Raw genomic sequence first — 18,395 nt, forward strand, 5'->3', positions numbered from 1 at the left:
CTTCTTCAGCTTCCAGGGCTGCGTCAGAGTAGGTCCATGTGTCTTGTCAGCTGCAATGTCTCCAGGGAGTGAGCAGAAAGGGAGTGAGTCTCCTGCCTCCAGAAGGAGGAAAAAACAGAGTTCCCAGAATTCTCAGGAGAAATCCATGCCCACCCAGAGGCCTCATTGGCTATGATCTGATTGATAGGGTAGACTGTACCTCTTAACTCGTAATCCTCTCAAGTCCCAAATTGACAACAGATTATGTAACTACCACACCACTTGACCAAGCATCATGTCCCTTTCCACAACTGGTCTCTCTTGATAGCACGTTCAGCATCTCACTATCTTCACTTCTAGGGAGCATTCATCTTTTTTTTTTTTTAATTCCAGTGCAGGGAAATGCTGGCTTTTATTATTTTTTTCTCTCCTCTCTCATCTTAAAAATAATTAATTTTATTGAGGGCTCGTACAACTCTTATCACAATCCATCCATCCATCCATTGTGTCAAACACATCTGTACATTTGTTGCCATCATCATTCTCCAAACATTTGCTTTCTACTTGAGCCCTTGGTATCAGCACCTCATTTTTTCCCCTTCCTCCCCACTCCCTACTCCCTCATGAACCCTTGATGATTTATAAATTATTATTATTTTGTCATATCTTACACCATCCGTTGTCTCCCTTCACCCTCTTTTCTGTTGTCCACCCCCCACGGAGGAGGTTATATGTAGATCCTGGTAATCGGTTGAGTATTCATCTTTCACAAGCAGATGAGGTCATTAAAAATGCCATCGCTTGAGTCAAGCACAGTGACTGCTTTTCACATCCTGTAAAGACATCTTGTGGGCAGAATTGCCCGTGGCGACACGTCTTTGATTTCTTGACAGCTGTCTCCAGGAGCATTGATTATGGATCCAACTAAAATGAAATCACTGACAATGCCATTTTCCTTCCATTTATCACAATGCTGTCTGTTGGTTCATTTTATCTGATAATCTTGGGATTGTCTTACTGTCTTTGTCTTTTGTTGGTGTTTTGTTTTTTACTTCTCAGCTCTTTATGTTCCTATGTATTGAATTCTCAGTATTAAATTCTCCCTACTTAAAGCATCAAGAATATTTTCTGTCTCAATGCTCACTGATATAGAGAGCTAGTTTTTTTGGGTTTTTTTTAAATAGGGGAGAACGCGAACGCAGTCCCCCACTACCACAAATTATGCAGCCGAGTTTCCCACATTTGGAGAAATCTCAGGAGTCAGCACATCCAGAGTGCAATGGATAAACCTTGCCCTGGGAAAACCACCTTCATGATCATGGTATCTCCCCTGCCAGGTAAGTACTAGAGAGCTAGTTTTACAGAAACTCAATTTCCCCAAAACTATGACCAAAAATGAATGCACAAATTACATCCATGTCATAGGTCTGTATTTAATACATATTTAATTTGAATTGTATTTGTCACAACTGGGAGCCTGCTGTGTCTCACTGAGCACTTCAGCCCCTTAACCTCCAATAATCTGTCTGCCCTGCCCTCTAGCCTGCCATGTTCTGCTTGCCCTTGAAATCACATTTAGCCCTGTTGTTACTCTTGATACTGACATGTCCTTCTGCTGTAGTTAGTCAGCCCATGTTCATTATGCTCAGTACTCATATGCTTTCATTTCTAGGTACAAAACTCACACGCCATGATATTAATTAGGGGAAAGGAACAGCAAAGCTGAGTCAGTTCATACTCTTAGCCATTCCCTGGGTTCCCTTTGTCCTCTCTGTTGATCTTTCAGTCTGCAGGTTCTGTCTGGCAGTGGGGGACATCACAGAGTCCAGTCCCACAGTGTTGATGAGGAACTGGAGCAGCTGCCCTCTGACCCATTAACTGTTTGTTGTGCCAAAGATAATAACAGGAGGGAGAAAGAAGAAAGGGAGGGGACAGGTACCCTCTAAATCCTCTCTGGAGTTCTTCTGCTAAGGTTTCCAGGCTCTCTGGCTTTCAGAGCTTTACATGAGAGAATGGCTGGATGCATCAGTCACAGCCCAGGGAACCGTTTCTGTGTCACCACTTAACACATGGCTGTAGGCGGAGAATTTTTGCTCACTGAAATTCTTCTGCCAAGATTTGTCAGGGCGTTGGCTTTTTTTTGGTTTCAATCTTCCTTTTAAAGTTGACAAGGAAAAACAAAGTGTAGAAGCAGTGCTAACTAAATAAAGAAACACTGCTTTTTTTAAAAAAAACAACCTCATTTGCGTCAGAAAATTCATTCCCCAATGAGCCATAGCTAGAAGAAGGCTGCGCACACCCCACGGCCCACAGACAGACCATGTCCACTATAGACTTCAGACGCATGCCCGCTGGTTCCAGAGGGAGTTGTTACGTGGAAACTCTGCACTTGCCCAAACTCTTAACTGCGGCCTGCCATCCCCGGTTATTAGGCGCTTTCATTTTAAACATGACTCAAACGGAGGGTCACTCTCTCGCACTCCCCAGATGGCTAAAACAGCGACTCTTTGTTTTTAATGGAGCTGGAGCAGGGGGGAGAAAGAGAGACGAGAAGAAAAGGGAAACAGTGCATTCCTGAAACATTACAGCAGACCGGAGGAGAGGAGCAAGTACAGTGTGCTGCAGAGAATCCTGGGGAACTAGGCAGGGCTCCTTGAGCTTCTGCACTGAGCCTCGACAGCAAAGCAGAAGAGGCACCGGGCCTCGGCGAGGTAGAAACCATCATGAACATAGCTAACCTCAGTGAGCGTTTGCGATGCCCACCGGTGCAACATTTAGCGTGGATTCATCACGGTAAACCTAGATGGGAGGAATAGCACATGAGTCCCAGTTCACCTATAAAGAAGATGGGGCTCAAGAAGGATACTAACTTGCCCGAGGATCGTTGTTGTTAGGGGCCATGGATTCCATTCCGACTCATAGTGACCCCTGAGTACACCAGAACAGAGCCCGGCCTGCTTCTGCACCGCCCTCCCAACTGAGGTTCTGTGGGAGCCCCTTGTTGCTGCCACTGTGTCCATCCCTCCCACAGGGGACTCTTCTCCTTGTCGCTGACACGCTACCTTACAAAGCATGACGTCCTTCTCTGGGGGCTGGTCTCTCCTGAAAATATGTCCACACGACATGAAGCAAAGTCTCATGGCCCTTGCTTTCCAGGAGCATCCTGGCTGTACTTCTTATGAGACAGATGTGTTTGTTCTTCTGGCCGCCCGTGGTCGACTTAATAGTCTCCGGCCATAGAAGACATCAGTTACAATTTCAATTCGAAGGCATCAGTTCTTCTGTGGCTGTCTTCATTCATCGTCCAGTTTTCAAATGCACAGGAGGTGATTGAAAATACCATTTTTTGTTGTTGCTTATTGAGGTTCAGTGCAAAGGTCGAGTAATAATGCCTTAGTTTTTCCTCACACTTCTATCGAGTGCTTATTTCTCTTCTTTTCTGGGTCAGGCACACCTTACTCTTCAAAGTGAGATCTTTGGTTGTTAACACTTTAAGGAGATTTTTTAATGCAATACCATGAGTCGCTGGATCCCGTGACTGCTGCTTCTGTGAGCATTGGCTGCAGATCCAGTAAAATGAAATCCTTGACAACTTTTGATCCTTCCTCTGTTTATTGTGATATTGGCTGGTTGTGAGGCTTCATGTTCTGTAAACATTGAGTAAAAATCCATACTGAAGGCTGAATTCTCTGATCTTTACCTTGGGTTGTGTGGTGGCCACCTAATCAGGTGTCAATTTGAGGATTAAGAGTGTAGGGATGGAGTCTAGGCTGTTAATCAGGATATGGCCAATAAGGCCTCTGTGAATTCTGGGAAATTTGGTTCTTCTCCTGAGAATTCTGGGAAATTTGGTTCTTCCTTCTTAGAGGCAGGAGCTACTGTCTCACTCTGCTCCCACCCTGGGAGACATAGCAGCTCCCCAGATACATGGACCCACACTGATGCAGCCCTGGGAAGCCACGCAGAGACCCTGCCAGCGCTGAGATGCTTACACCGCCACTGGAGCCAAAGACTTCCCACCCACGGGCCTGTGATCATCCTGAATTCTGCATCATTGCATGTGTTTCGTGAGTCTGAAGAGGACTTTATAGATTGATATTTGACATATGGGCTAATATCATACTTAAGGCCTTGTACTGGACTGGGTTGGGATGTTTGCTCAATGATCAATTCAATTACTCTTGTATATAAATCTATTTCTTATACACATATGTGTGTCCATGGATTTGTTTCTCTAGTATGCCCAGACTAACACTGGCTGGATTTTCTAGAGAAGTTATATGTGTGTATAGATAGATAGAGAGCGAGCGAGAGAGTGAGAGAGGTTTATATCAAGGAAATGACTCAAGCAATTATAGAAGTAGGCAAACTCCAAGCCCGAGGTTCAGATGTTAGGTTGGAGGTTTGTCCTGATTCAGGTTCCATCAGGGGCTGATGAACCCAAGATTAGCAGGTAGAAAGAAAATAAGCTTCTGACTGCAGAGGAATGAATCCAAAGTCAGCATGTAAGATGCCAGGTTGCCGATGGCTCCCAGGATCGGCAGACAACATGAATGGCTGTTGGCTCAAATCCAAAGAACTGGAGGTGGTTGAGCAGATGCAATAACCAAACCGAGCAAAAAGCAAGCAAGGTTATCCTCAACACCTCCTTTTAGTGGAAGAAGGCCACACGGTTGAGCAGATCTCATCATAAGGAATTACTAGGTCTTAACTGCCAAACCACTGAGAATCAGGGCCCAGGCAAGTGAATACAAACGCTTAACTATCATAATCTCCATTAGTTTCAAGTCTTCTTCACTTTCAGCCAGGAAGGTTGTGTCCTCTGCATACTGTCGGTGATTAATGGCCCTTCCTCCCATCCTGCTGTCATGCGCTTCTTCATATAGTCCAGCTTCTTGGATTACTTGCTCAGCAGACAGATTGTATAAATATAGTCAAAGGTCGTAACCCTGATGCACACGTTTTCTGCCTTTAAACCACTCAGTATTGTCTTGTTCTGTTCCAATAACTGCCTCTTGGCCTGTCTACAGGTTTTGTATAAATACATTAAGTGTTCTGTAATTTCTATTATTTGCTATTCGATCTGCTTTAAAATTATCTTTAGCAAATTTTCACATGTGTGTTATTAAGGATACTGTTTGATAATGTTGTTGTAGATCACCTTCCTTTGGAATGGGCCCTAATCAGGCTGGCTCCCTTTCAGCTAGCTGACTTCCAAATTGCCTGGCACAGAATAGTGAGCACATATGTCTTGCCTTTATTTGTTGAAATGTCACCATTGGAATTCCACCGATTCCCGTAGCCTGGTTTCTCGCCAATGCCTTCAGGGCAGCCTGGACCCTGCATTGCTGCCCGTTCTTGATCATATAGATTCCCTCTCAAAGCAGCTGAAAGTTGGTGCATCTTTTTAGTACAGTGACTGTGAATTGCTTTCCTCTTCTTTTGATGTTTCCTGTGTTATTCAATATTTTGTCCATAGCATAGTTTCCCAATTTATTTGGCTGACTATCTCTTTTCAGGAAAAAAAACACAACCCCTCAGCGACCTCCTGACAATGAAAAACTTGTGCTATAACTGTGCTACAGGATGAAAGTATAGACAACTGCTTTTCCCATCCCTGGTCATTCCAGCCAGGGGGTATTACCCACTTAGGGCAATAGTGGCCCATAGAACCCTTTAGTATTTCAACCCAGAACTTGAACTGCTCCTCCAGTTGTTTCAGACTGAGAAATGCCAAGTATAATACTTTACTTAGTCTTCTCGAGTCACCCTTTGAATTTTTCTTTTCAGCTCCTTTTTTCGTTATACTTCAGCTTCTCTATGTTCTAGAGCAAGTTTCAGAGTTTCTTTTGACATCTGCCCAAGAGTGGGTTTAAGCTAGGATTGAAAGCTTCTTTCACAGCCTGTGAATATAAGTTGCTATGACTGGTGTGTTAGTCCAGGTAGACAAGAGAAGCAAAAGCCAGGGAAACTCATATATGTATAGGTATGAGCTTTATGTTAAAGAGTAATTATGCATTAATAAAACATCCCAGTCCAGTCCAGATGAAGTCCATAACTCCGATATTAGCCCATGAATTCCTCTTCAGACTCATGCAGCACATGCAATGATGCCAAATGCAGGAATATCACAGGCTGGTGGGTGGAAAGTCCTGTAGGTCCAGTGGAAGTGGAAGCACCTCCAGGGCTCTGGTGCCATCAGCATGGCTCCATGTGGCTTGTCAATAGGGACATGAAACAGAGAGAGTTCCCAGAATCCTCATGAGAAAGCCACACCCACAGGGAGGGATCAGGCCATGTGACCTGATTGACAGGCTAGACTCCATCCCTTCATTCTTATTAATTACATGGACAGGAAATTGTGTAACTACCACAAGTAGTCTATCATCAACTCAAAATTTCATTAACATTTGACCTTAAGGATATGTATGGAACAAATGGTGTGATTATATTTATATGAAATCTCTAGAATAGGTAAATGCACACACACAAGAAGGTTATGAACCGCCTCTAAGAGATTTAGGTTATGTGAAATGGGGAATTGTTGCTTAAGAACTACTGAGTTTTATCTGAGTGATGTGAAATAGATAGCAGTGATGGTTACACAACGCGATGAATGGGATTCATGTCACTTAAAGTTACAATTTAAGGGAGTCCTGGTGGTACAGGGGTTGAGTGCTCGGCTATTCACTGAAGGGTAATAATCTACCTGCCCCTCCACACGAGGCGGCTATGGCAGACTGCTTCCCTGAAGATTTACAGCCTTGCGAACCCTACAAGGTGCGATGCCTTGCAACCGGCTCTAGGGGATGGAGTGTAGCTTTATGCTTTAAAAGGAGTTTGCTCGTAGAGGGTGAGTGGGTTGGAAAGGGAGAACCGATTACAAGGATCCACATGTGACCTCCTCCCTGGGAAATGGATGGCAGAGAAGGGGGGAAGGGAGACTCCGGATAGGGCAAGATATGACAAAATAACAATCTATAAATTATCAAGGGTTCATGAAGGAGGGGGGAGTAGGGAGGGAGGGGAAAAAAGAGGACTTGATGCAAAGGACTTAAGTGGAGAGCAAATGCTTTGAAAATGATTAGGGCGAAGAATGTACGGATGTGCTTTATACAATTGATGTATGTATATGTATGGATTGTGATAAGAGTTGTATGAGCCCCTAATAAAATGTAAAAAAAAAAGAGTTTGCTCACAACCAAGTAAGGGTTCCAGAGTCAAGCATGAATATTGGCTCCCCACTCCTTCCTAACGTAACTCCTTTGACAGGGTCCCTGATAGAAACCAGGGACAAGCGCCAACTAAGTCCACAGGGAAGGAGCACACCAGCCTATGTGATTCAAAGAGGACCATAACAAAATCCAGATATGCTGAAGGGAAAAGTATCAGAGCTTACATCGTGAACACACAATTGGTGAGAGGCTACGGAGAATGGTGGGTACCCCAAATCCAACTGCAAACCGTCTAGTCAGATTAAACCTCGGACAGAGCCCCTCTAGCCACAGGCAAAGGACACGAACAATTTTACCATCAGACAGGTTATTGTAAACTTGATTATGGTGAATTGAACCATGGTATCATATACTTAGTCAGTTGATCACCCTCTTCACCCAACCTGAATTTCCTCTAGACTGAAGTATTTCTCCCCTATTCGGGGACAGAAATTTCTTCTTTGACCTTTTAAATATTGATGGTAATTTTTTAAATTATGCTTTATTTGTGTTTTTATCATTGTATTTTCTTTCTTCCCGTTTCAATTTTGTTTTGTTTCTTGTTTTACTGTTGGGTTTCCAGGTTGTGAAGCACGGACGCAGTGGATGCAGACAGACAATAACTGATGCGATGGTTTACTGCGTTGCAGAGAGGAGATGTGGAGGTGGTGGGGGAACACACAATGAATGCACGGGGGGGGGGAGGGAAGGGAGGGAGCGCTAGAACTGATTGTGATGATGTATATACGACTCTTTTTAAAAAGTGACTTAATCAGGGAAGTATACGATATGTGAATATTCTATCAAAGTAGACTGCTGAAAAGAAAAGAAACCAAAGTTGACCACTGGTTACCATGAATGAAGGAGAAAGAGTTGTTGCTTAGAGTGCACTGAGTTCATGTTCATGGTGATGGAGTAATTTGGAAAAGGAGATCAATAATGGTGGTACAACATGAAGTGTATTATCGATGGCATTGAATTACACATGTAGAAGCTGTGGAATTGGAGGGTGTTCTGTTGACTATATCTTTGCCACAATTAGAAGAAATAATAATTACATGAATAACAATGAGCACAAGGAAGAAGAATATGTTCTAGAGTTGAATGTGGTGATAATCATACAACTCTTCTTGGTATGACTAAGTTATTGAAATGTATGACATGTGAATGAAGTGCTAATAAAATTGTTAGAAAAGACACTAGGGACAAGAGCACACAAGAGAGGAGCTAGAGTAATAGCTATAATATCAATATTTTATAAAAACTATAAGAGAATATTAAGGAACCCTGGTGATGCTCCTGGGTGAGCATTGAACTCCTAATTTCAAGGTCAGTGGTTCAAACCCACCAGCTGCTTCTCAGGAGAATGATCAGGCTACCTTGCTCCTGTAGAGTTCAGCCTTGGAAATCCTAGCTGGGTCACTATGAGTCACAATCTACTCAATGTCAAGGGGGTTGGTTTGGTTTGGTTGGATAAACAAACAAACAAATTCACTTCCTTAGAAGCAATGCTGACTTACAGTGACCCTAATTGACAAGGTCAAACTGGCTCTGTGAGTTTCCGAGACTGGAAACTCTTGACAGGGTAGAAAGCCCCATCTTCCTCCTTTGGAGAAGCTGGGAGTTTCAGACTGCTGGCCTTGCAGGTAGAAGCCCAATGAGGAACCCTCATTATTAGTGGTTAATTACTATGTTAATCATTTTCATCCTTATTAAATCATTCAAACACCAGGAAACAAGTTTCGCGATCTCCCATCACTGAAGGATGGGACTATTCCATCTGCATAGCTACAGTACGCAGTGGCATAGCTATGGTCACAGGAAATAAAGGTTTTCAGTTTATTCTCATCTAAATCAGTTCAGTAATATATCACCAAGCCCACCAAACCCACTGCGATTGAGTCAGTTCTGACTTATAAGGATCCTGCAGAAGACATAAAACGCCCCCATGGGGTTTTCATTTTTCTCCCACGGAGAGGCTGGTGTGTTGGAAGCCCAACCAGCTCAGTGCTTTAACCGCTATGACACCAGGGCTCCTAACAAGCCCCCAGTATCCAAGAAACAAAGCGCCCTTTTTGAATTCACAGACCAAATCCTACACCCATGGTTTCTTCCTTTCCGGTTAATATGAAAGTAGGGGCATCCCAGGCCATTCCTTCAAATGAAACAGGTGGCTCTGACCCTAATGACATAAGTGACTTCATTCTTTTTTTTAATAAATCTTTTTATTGGGGCTCATACAACTCTTATCACAATCTACACATGCATCCATTGAGTAAAGCAGCCTTATACATTCGTTGCCCTCTGTAACCTCATTGTAACTACTGTCTATGTTATTTACATATCATTTTCCCCACAGAAAAGTGAGGAGAGCATCCTGGAATGTAGGCAACTGGGGACAGCAACAACCAAGTTCGGTTGTCGTTGGACGGTCCCCTCCTGGCTAGCCCTCCTTCCTTGTTCTTGGCTGTCCATTCTTTTGAGTCACAGGAATGCACACGCTGGGGGGCCTCATCCTCCTTATCGTTCCCAGTTCTTCAGCTGGTCCCCCTGACCTCACAGAATCGATTTCTAATTGCTGCCAAACCTAACACATCTTTCCTTTCATAAAATAGCTCTTTCTGATCACTACATACCACAGGGGACAAGGCAAGGCGGCAGGATGAGGCATCCAGGGGGGGGGGGGACGCCAAGACTGAGAAAGCGCAGAGCTGCAAGGAGAATGCTGACTTGCCCAGTTTATGGAAACCAATGTCGTTACAGCGCCGTGGTTGCGGCAGGAGACGGGAACATAGACAGACATCGATTCCAGAAAAATCAGCCAGTGACTAGCTGCGTGATCCTGGAAATAATGATAGAAACTACCGCATTGCCTTGTTATAAAGACTAAATGATAGTGCGTATAAAGCACCCAACAGAGCTCCCAGTACACGCTGAACCTTCGTGTTTGCTGGCTGCTTGTATTTCCTGTGAATAAACCATGCCCTCCCTTAGAGCAGACGGAATAAAAGCCGATACACATTACACAGTTAAGCGGTAATTGAGTTAATTGGCGCTGCCTTCTGTCCTCAGGAGAGTGGTCCTGGGGTGGGAGACGATATTAGATATTTGAGGAAGCATTCAGGGAAGAATATCGTCATCACTGCGTGTTGTGGTGAAAAAGAATACGTGGTCGTAGACCTCAATGGGGCAAGATTAGGAGTTTTTTCTGCTAAAAAAATCATCGTAGGGAACTTTATAAGCAAGGTGTGGTGAAGCGAAATTGCTGGGTTTGGCTCTTGCATCCCCAAGTTTTTGTAACGCTCACCAAATGACTCATAAAAACCAAACTCACTGCCATCCAGTTGACTCTGATTCTGGCACAGGGGAGTATGCATTGCACTGCTCTCCATGAGGTCAGCGGTTTGAAGCCACAAGCCCTCAGCAGAATATAGACGGGCGGTACTTTTGGCTCCACAAAGCCTCAGGAACCCCAAAGGGCAGTTCTGTTCTGTCCAAAGGGTTGCCATGATGAATGACTAGATAGGAACATGCAAATAAGTTGTAGAAGACTCCAATTCTCAGGGATTGGTCCATGTTGCCTTTCCATTGGGTATAAAGTAAGCCATGTCAGAAGCAGAAACAGAGACTCCCATGACCGGCAGAAAGATGGGCTGTATTCAGGTGGGATCCTTGCATCGATAGGCAACAGCAGCAAAGATCATGAAGAAGTCAGGTGGCAACAAAGACCATGAGACAGAGCTGTGGCCTTTCCAGTCCAGAGAACATTAAAGCTGTGTGCCTTTAATCACTGCACCAACAGGGCTCAGTCAGTGCACTTGACTGCTGTGAAACCAGGCTAGATAATATGGCCTCTCTCACCCCATCATTACGAGCTCCGGCGGTTTAGTGGTTACGGATTGGGGTGCTAACTGCAAGGTCAACAGTTCAAAATCACCAGCCAGCTTGGGAATAGAGGAGATTTCTACGGCCATCGAGTCTCAGAAACTCACAAGGTCAGTTCTGCTTGTCCCATAGGGTTGCTGTGAGTCAGAACTGACTGGATGGCAGTGCACTTGTTTGGTTTTTGATCTCTTACTTCAGTTGCTTGGACCAAGGGAATACATCTGGTACAAGCTAAGCATTCATGTTCTTTCTCATGTAAAGTTGAGGCTAAACCTTACAGGAATGAATTGATCTCAACCTGGTTATTAAACTAAGAAGTGGTGCAAATTAGAATCTAAGATCGTCATATTAAAATATTTATGCATATCAGGCATCCAAGAACAAAAAATCATATCATTGGCTGCACACCTCCATGATACGATCGCCGAAGACAAATGGGTGCATAAGCAAATGTGGCGAAGAAAGCTGATGGTGCCCGGCTATCAAAAGAGATAGTGTCTGGGGTCTTAAAGGCTTGAAGGTGAACAAGCGGCCATCTAGCTCAGAAGCAATAAATCCCACATGGAAGAAGCACACCAGCCGGTACGATCACAAGGTGCCAAAGGGACCAGGAATAAGGCATCATGCAAAAAAAAAAAGATATATGTGTATATATATATATATATATATATATATATATATATATATATATACCATAGTGAATGAAGGGGGAACTGCAGAGTGGAGACCCGAGGCCCAAGTGTCAACCACTGGAGATCCCCTCACACAGGGGTTTAGGAGAGGAGATGGGTCAGTCAGGGTGCGATGTAGTACCATGAAGAACACAGCTTTCTCCCAGATCCTGGATGCTTCCTCCCCTCAACTACCATGATCCGAATTCTACCTTGCAGGGCTCGATAGGGCAGAGATTGTACACTGGTGCATATGGGAGCTGGAGGCACAGGGAATCCAGGGTGGACGATACCTTCAGGACCAGGGGTGTGAGGGGCGATGCTGGGAGAGTGGAGGGTGAGTGGGTTGGAAAGGGGGAACTGATTAAAAGGATCCACATGTGACCTCCTCCCTAGGAGATGGACGGCAGAGAAGAGGGGGAAGGGAGACTCCGGATAGGGCATGATATGACAAAATAACAATCTATAAATTATCAAGGGCTCATGAGGGAGGGGGGAGCAGGGAGGGAGGGGGAAAAAAAGAGGACCTGATGCAAAGGGCTTAAGAGGAGAGCAAATGCTTTGAAAATGATTAGGGCAAAGAATGTGCGGATGTGCTTTATACAATTGATGTATGTATATGTGTGGATTGTGATAAGAGTTGTATGAGCCCCTAATAAAATGTAAAAAAAGAACAGAAAAAAAAAGAAAATGATTAGGGCAAAGAATGTGCGGATGTGCTTTATACAATTGATGTATGTATATGTATGGATTGTGATGAGTTGTATGAGCCCCTAATAAAATGTTAAAAAATAAATAAATAAAATAAAATATTTATGCACTGAATTACAAAATGCCATCTGGAGAGAGTAGGAACAGGAGTGAGAAAAACAATGAGCCAGAGAAGGGCTGTCAGGGGATTTGGCACAGATGTAAAACGTGAACACAGTTGTTGGAATTCATATGGCTAGTCCCATAGCACCGCAGAAATCACAAATTTACTTGTTTTGTGCCCAAGGAGATCACTTTGCTCCTTTTCCATTTCCTTTATCACACAGCCAGATGGAAGTCTACTGTTTGCAATCTAATGCACTTTGACCCTGACGCTATCGACAGTGAGCACTTCAATATTATCAAACAGAGCAGCATTGTCTCAGCTTTGAGTAGACAATCAAGGAGTACTGTGTACACTTCTTGTTGTTAGGTGCCGTCAAATTGGTTCTGGCTCAGAAACCATGCACGCTAACCAAGCACGGCCTACCCCATCCTCATAACCATCACTATGTGTGCGCCAACTGTTGCAGCCACTGTGTCATCGATCTCGCGAAGGGTCTTCCTCCTTTGCACTGACCTCAGCGAGCACGATGTCCTACTCCAGGGACTGGCATCTCCTTAAAGCATGTTCCATGTTCAGGAGACAAGGCTTCCCACCCTCACTTCTGAGCATACTGTTGTACTTCTTCTAACACAGATTTGTTTATTTCTGGCAGTGCAAGGTATAGTTAATATTTTTCTCCAAAATCATACTTCACAGGCATCAATTATTCCCTGACCAGCTTTCACACTGGTGTGTTTGGTGATTGAAAACACCGCAACTTGGGTCGGGTGGACTTTAGTCTTCAAAGTGACATCCTTTGATTTTCAACACTATAAAGCCATCTCTTGCAGCAGCTTCATCCAATGCAATACATCATTTGAAATCCTGCTGCTTTCATGGGCATGGATTATTGATCCAAGTAAAAGAAAATCCATAGCACTTCAATCTGCTCTCTGTTTATCATGTTAGGTTGAGTCCTCTAGAGAGGCAAAGCCAGTGATGTTTGTATGTGTACATTAAAAGAGATTGACATTGAGAAATGCCTTTTTATCTTTTTGAGAAATGGCTTTTAAAAGAAGAGAGAGAGAGAGAGAGAGAGAGAGAGAGAGAGAGAGAGAGAGAGAGAGAGAGAGAAATGACACATTTGTAGAAGTAGGTAAGTCCAGTCCAGTTCCAGGCAGGCATCTCAACTCTGAAGCGGATGAACAGGAAGCAGGACGACAGCACAGAGGCAGCAGCAGGCACAGACTAGGGGATGCAGAGGTAAATACATCTGAAGTCAGCCAAATGTATCCACCATGGTAATTGCTGATGACTTCAGGGACCGGCAGGGGACACAAAAGGAGATCAAGGAACCAGACCCAAGTTCCAGCTCCAGCAGAAGGCGAAAGGTCAAAGCGAAGTGGACTCTGGTTGGTCTTTTTCAATACAAAAGGTCACACCAGGCTTTGACCCAATGGATAGGGTCTCATCTCTACCCTCCCCCAAGAGTGTCTAGTGGACTTAATCCTCAGCATTGCGTTCATGCTGTTGCTTACAGGCCCAGTTGTGAGAATTTTTGTTCTCTTTATGTCAAGCTGCACTCTGTGAGGGTTACAGTCTTTGATCTTCACCCATACGTGCTTCAAGTCCTCTGGGCTTTTAGCAGTCAAGCGTGGGTCCTCTGCAATACTGGAGGCGGCTAATGGGTCATCCTCAATTCGGATGCTATACTTCATAACTATAGTCCAGCTTCTGAGGTTATTTGCTCAGCACACAGTTTGAGTAGGTATGAAGAAAGCATACAACCATGACATACATCTGTCCTCCTTTAAAACCAGACAGTGTTTTCGACAGTCTCTTGATCTATGGACAGGTTTCTCATGAGCACAATTCAGTGTTCTGGAATTCCCATCCACTATACTCATTTGTGGAATGCTTTTGTACAGTCCGTGAAACACAGGCAAACATTTTCCCGGTGTTCTCTGCTTTCGGCTAAGATCTATCTGGCAGTAGCAATGATTTCCCATGTTCCATGTCTTCTCCTGACTCTGGCTTGACTTTCTGGCAGCTCCGTCTGAATGTACTGACGCAGTTGAGTTCCAATTATCTTCAGTAGACTTTTGTGTGAGCTATCGAAGACATTGTTGGATAATTTCCCTATCCTGTTGAATGCCGTTTCTTTGAAATGCGCACAAATATGAATCGTTGCCAATCAGCTGACCAGATCCATGCACGTCGTTAAAGTAAATTCTACTTTAAGGAGTCAAGCAATTCTTAGTGCCTTCAAACCTGAGGATCTCGTCTGCCAGCATTATGCCAGGCAGTGTTCCTTTGCTATTCGTCAGGTTGTCAGGAGCTAAGTTTTCAGAAGTGACCCACTGCTTCCTTCTTCCTAATTTGCTTTAGTCTGGAGGTTCTGCCGAGACCAGTTTACCATGGACAGGCAGATCCAGGTGGTGTTTGAAATATTGGTAGCATAGTTTCTAATGTCACAGCAACATGCAAGCCATCATAGTAGCACAAACGGACACGTGTGTGGTGGTCCTAGCACATTACAGTAGATCAGTAAGCAAGTATTAGTTTCATTTTTTTTCTTGTGTCGCAAACCGCCATATGAACAATTCAGATCACACTGGGGCTTACACTGAAATACAGGTGAACTTTTAGATATTAGACTTCCCAACAGCCAGATGGTAAAGAACTAGTCCTGGCAAGATATAATAACTTCAGGAATATCAGGACTTTACTATAGTTAACTCCCCTTCTCTAGGAATGTTAGTGACCAATATTCCATTCAATAACCCCTCTGGGACCCTCCATATAGCTTCTCAAACCTAGTATGCTAGCATATTTCTCTGACCTTGAGGCTCCAATGCCTTAGGTAAGCGCTTTAGCCGGGTCGTCCTAATTCTCAGATAACCTCTATCCAGTCTTGACCAACCTAGCCCTATCCTGTCCTGGCAGAGTTGTGTTATTCTTACCCTCAAGCTAAGAAAGCCTAGCTTCTAAACAAGTTACCCAACTAGAAAAGGCATTTTCCCCCACTTCTACAAGTGACCTATTTTCCTAATAAAGAAAAGTTGCTCAGCAAATATGTGTGTGTGAGGTGGGTGGGGCAGGGGGAACCCTTCCAAAAGGAAAAAACTACTTTAGATTTTCTTGGACTATTTCTCTTCCTACAAAATGTTCACTGAAAATGTCACACCCAAACTGCAGACATTTTGGAAGACAGTTATCTTTTGGTTTGGTTTGGTTGGAATATGTGGTACCATATCCCAGCCTTTCAGATTCATATATGTGAAGGGATTTCAAAAGTTGATGGAAAAAATGGGATTAAAAGATAATGTAATTTTTCTACAAACGTTTTGAGGGCCCCTCATATTAAAAGTGTCCTTTGATCATTGTTCTAAGCTAAATGAATCCGTTTCCTCAGTATCAATGTGGCTTCAAAACCCTGTGTGTGTGTGTGTGTGTGTGCATCAGTTTGATAGAGAACTATGTGCTGACTGAGCACATTGACATATGAACTATTCATTGAATTGTGTTCTTTTGAAGTAACACCTGGAGCATATTGACCAGAAATCACTAACTCTGCCTACGGCTTTTTTGAAATACTGTATTCCATCTCAAATGGTTATTAAATGAAAGCTAAGGAGTACAAGGCTGAAGCTAATATTGCAGGCTAAGGACAATTAGGTAAGTTAATAGGGGTGATTTATCTTTCTCCATGGATAGCAAAATGAATTTGAAGATCGCTTTGTACTCCAAAGAGTTTGGCTCGATTTCAAATTGCTTCTACCATCTGTTCCGGTATTAACTTGCTAGATGTCTAGGTACGACTCTTTTCTAATCAACACTTTGCTGTTACAATTCAAAACCAACTATAAAGACACTGGATACATTTTTTCATGCCGTATGATCTATATAATCCAATAATTAATATGCATTCTTCAATTCTCCACTTGGTTTTAACTTTATCCTCTGCACCTACAATATATCTAATTATTTATATGTTCAATTCAAAATACCCTAGTATAAATTGAAGTAGGGACATTCCCTGCCTTATGAACAAGAGCCTTTACTAAGTTTGTTCTTTAAATTGAATCCATTGGAATTTTATAGTATCTGAATTATATGTTAAGAAAACGTCTACGGACAGTGTAAGATATGACAAAATGACAATAAATTATGAAGGGCTCCCGAGGGAGGGGGGAGGGAGGGGGAGGAAAATGAGGAGCTGATATTAAGGGCTCAAGAAGAAAGCAAATGTTTTGAGAATGATGGTGGCAGCAAATGTACAAATGTGCTTGACACAATGGATGGATGGGTGGATTGGGATAAGAGTTGTATGAGCCCTCAATAAAATGTTTAAAATAAAATAAAAAATGTTAAAAATCTGGATGTAAACAACAGGTACATAAGATTCTAATTATAAGTGGAAATTTGGATTCCGTTTTGTTTTGTTGTTTGGTGCGAAAGGTTCCAAGCTTTTCAGTGATTACTAGTCGGTCACACTTGCGGCAGGTGAACATGATTGGAACTTCTGGCAAGTGGTTGGTCGGACCGTTGAAAGTGGGGATTCCTGAGCTCATGCTCACGCGGACGAGGACTGTACCAAATCTAAGTGACAGTTTGGTCTTTGTAAGTCCCATAGTAAGCCTCCTCTGCTAAGTGAAATCCATTCCGTTGTACAGAAATTAGTTGTCAGAGGATTATCGATCATATAAAAAGTACTATAAAAAAGAGACTCTTTACCCACTACTCACAATTTTCTAGTGTTCCAAAGGATCCTTAAAGCAGACTTTTGATCTCCTTAAAATGTGTGAAACCAGGACTTCAGACTGGAGAGATTGTTTAAATGCATATTCTGATTCAATATATCTGGGGGCGGGGCATGGAAATCCTCAGCAGGGGAGTCTAACAAGAAAAGGCAGTGTCAATGCCCTGCAACAAATCCCCCCAGTTTCACACACGGCAACATGCAGAAAATATTTCCATTTTGTCTGTAGTTGCTATGCATGTGAACTTATGCTATTTCCCCCATTTTGTTACTTCTAATTGGTGCCTTTGACATTTATGTGGTGCTCAAAATATGCCAAAAGCAATTTTTGCTTTGAATACATTTCAATTATATCTCTGTCATTTACTTCATAATACTTTTCTTTTCCTTCAAAGCTTACTCGTTGATGGGTAATTATTAAGCACTTTCCAAATTGCCAACGTTACCTGGGTATGAAACAGAGCCTTGAAATTTGACAAACTCTAAAACTCATAACCTGTGCAGGCCAGAGATGTAAAGAGCAATCTCCATGACTTCAGCAAAAATAAATAGCTGACCTCGAAGTCAGAGATGAAATCTCATCTACACAGGACCAGGCTTGCTGTGTGCAGTAGTGCCTGCAGAACTGAATTAAAATTCACAGAGCAGTGGTGCTAAGGAGAGGAGAGGAGAGAGAGGAGAGGAAGCTAGGCGGATTGTTAGTGCTGTAACATAGGGGGAAGAATAATTTGTAACCAGTACATTACAAATATCTAAATAACAGTGCAAACTACCTCTCTTAAAGCCATCTGTCTTCTACGGGATCTCACCCACTGGCACACCTAGGTACCAAATAATCACACACATCATTTTGAGAAACCATGAAAGTTAAAATGCCTCCCCATAATAAAGATGTTTAACAGCTTTATTAGCATATAATTCACATACACGATTTAATAGATCAGTCACATTAAGAAGAGTTGTACAGTCAGTACCACAGTCAATCTCAGAGCATGTTCTTTCTCATTCTCACTGTTGAATGAAGGTGTTAAGGACAAAAGAAGAAGAAGAGGGCTGAGTACACTACTTGGGTTCCAGGCTCAACATCT

At 43.1% G+C, this 18,395-nt stretch overlaps 1 non-coding gene across 1 annotated transcript; it reads right to left on the minus strand.

The window, feature by feature from the left end:
* Positions 1-1,160: 1,160 nt before the first annotated feature.
* Positions 1,161-1,324, minus strand: LOC142454161 (U1 spliceosomal RNA). The gene has a single exon (XR_012785680.1). It is a non-coding gene; the product is annotated as a U1 spliceosomal RNA (small nuclear RNA).
* Positions 1,325-18,395: the final 17,071 nt, after the last annotated feature.

This window comes from Tenrec ecaudatus, chromosome 7 (genome assembly GCF_050624435.1).
Source record: "Tenrec ecaudatus isolate mTenEca1 chromosome 7, mTenEca1.hap1, whole genome shotgun sequence".
NCBI classification, from domain to species: domain Eukaryota; kingdom Metazoa; phylum Chordata; class Mammalia; order Afrosoricida; family Tenrecidae; genus Tenrec; species Tenrec ecaudatus.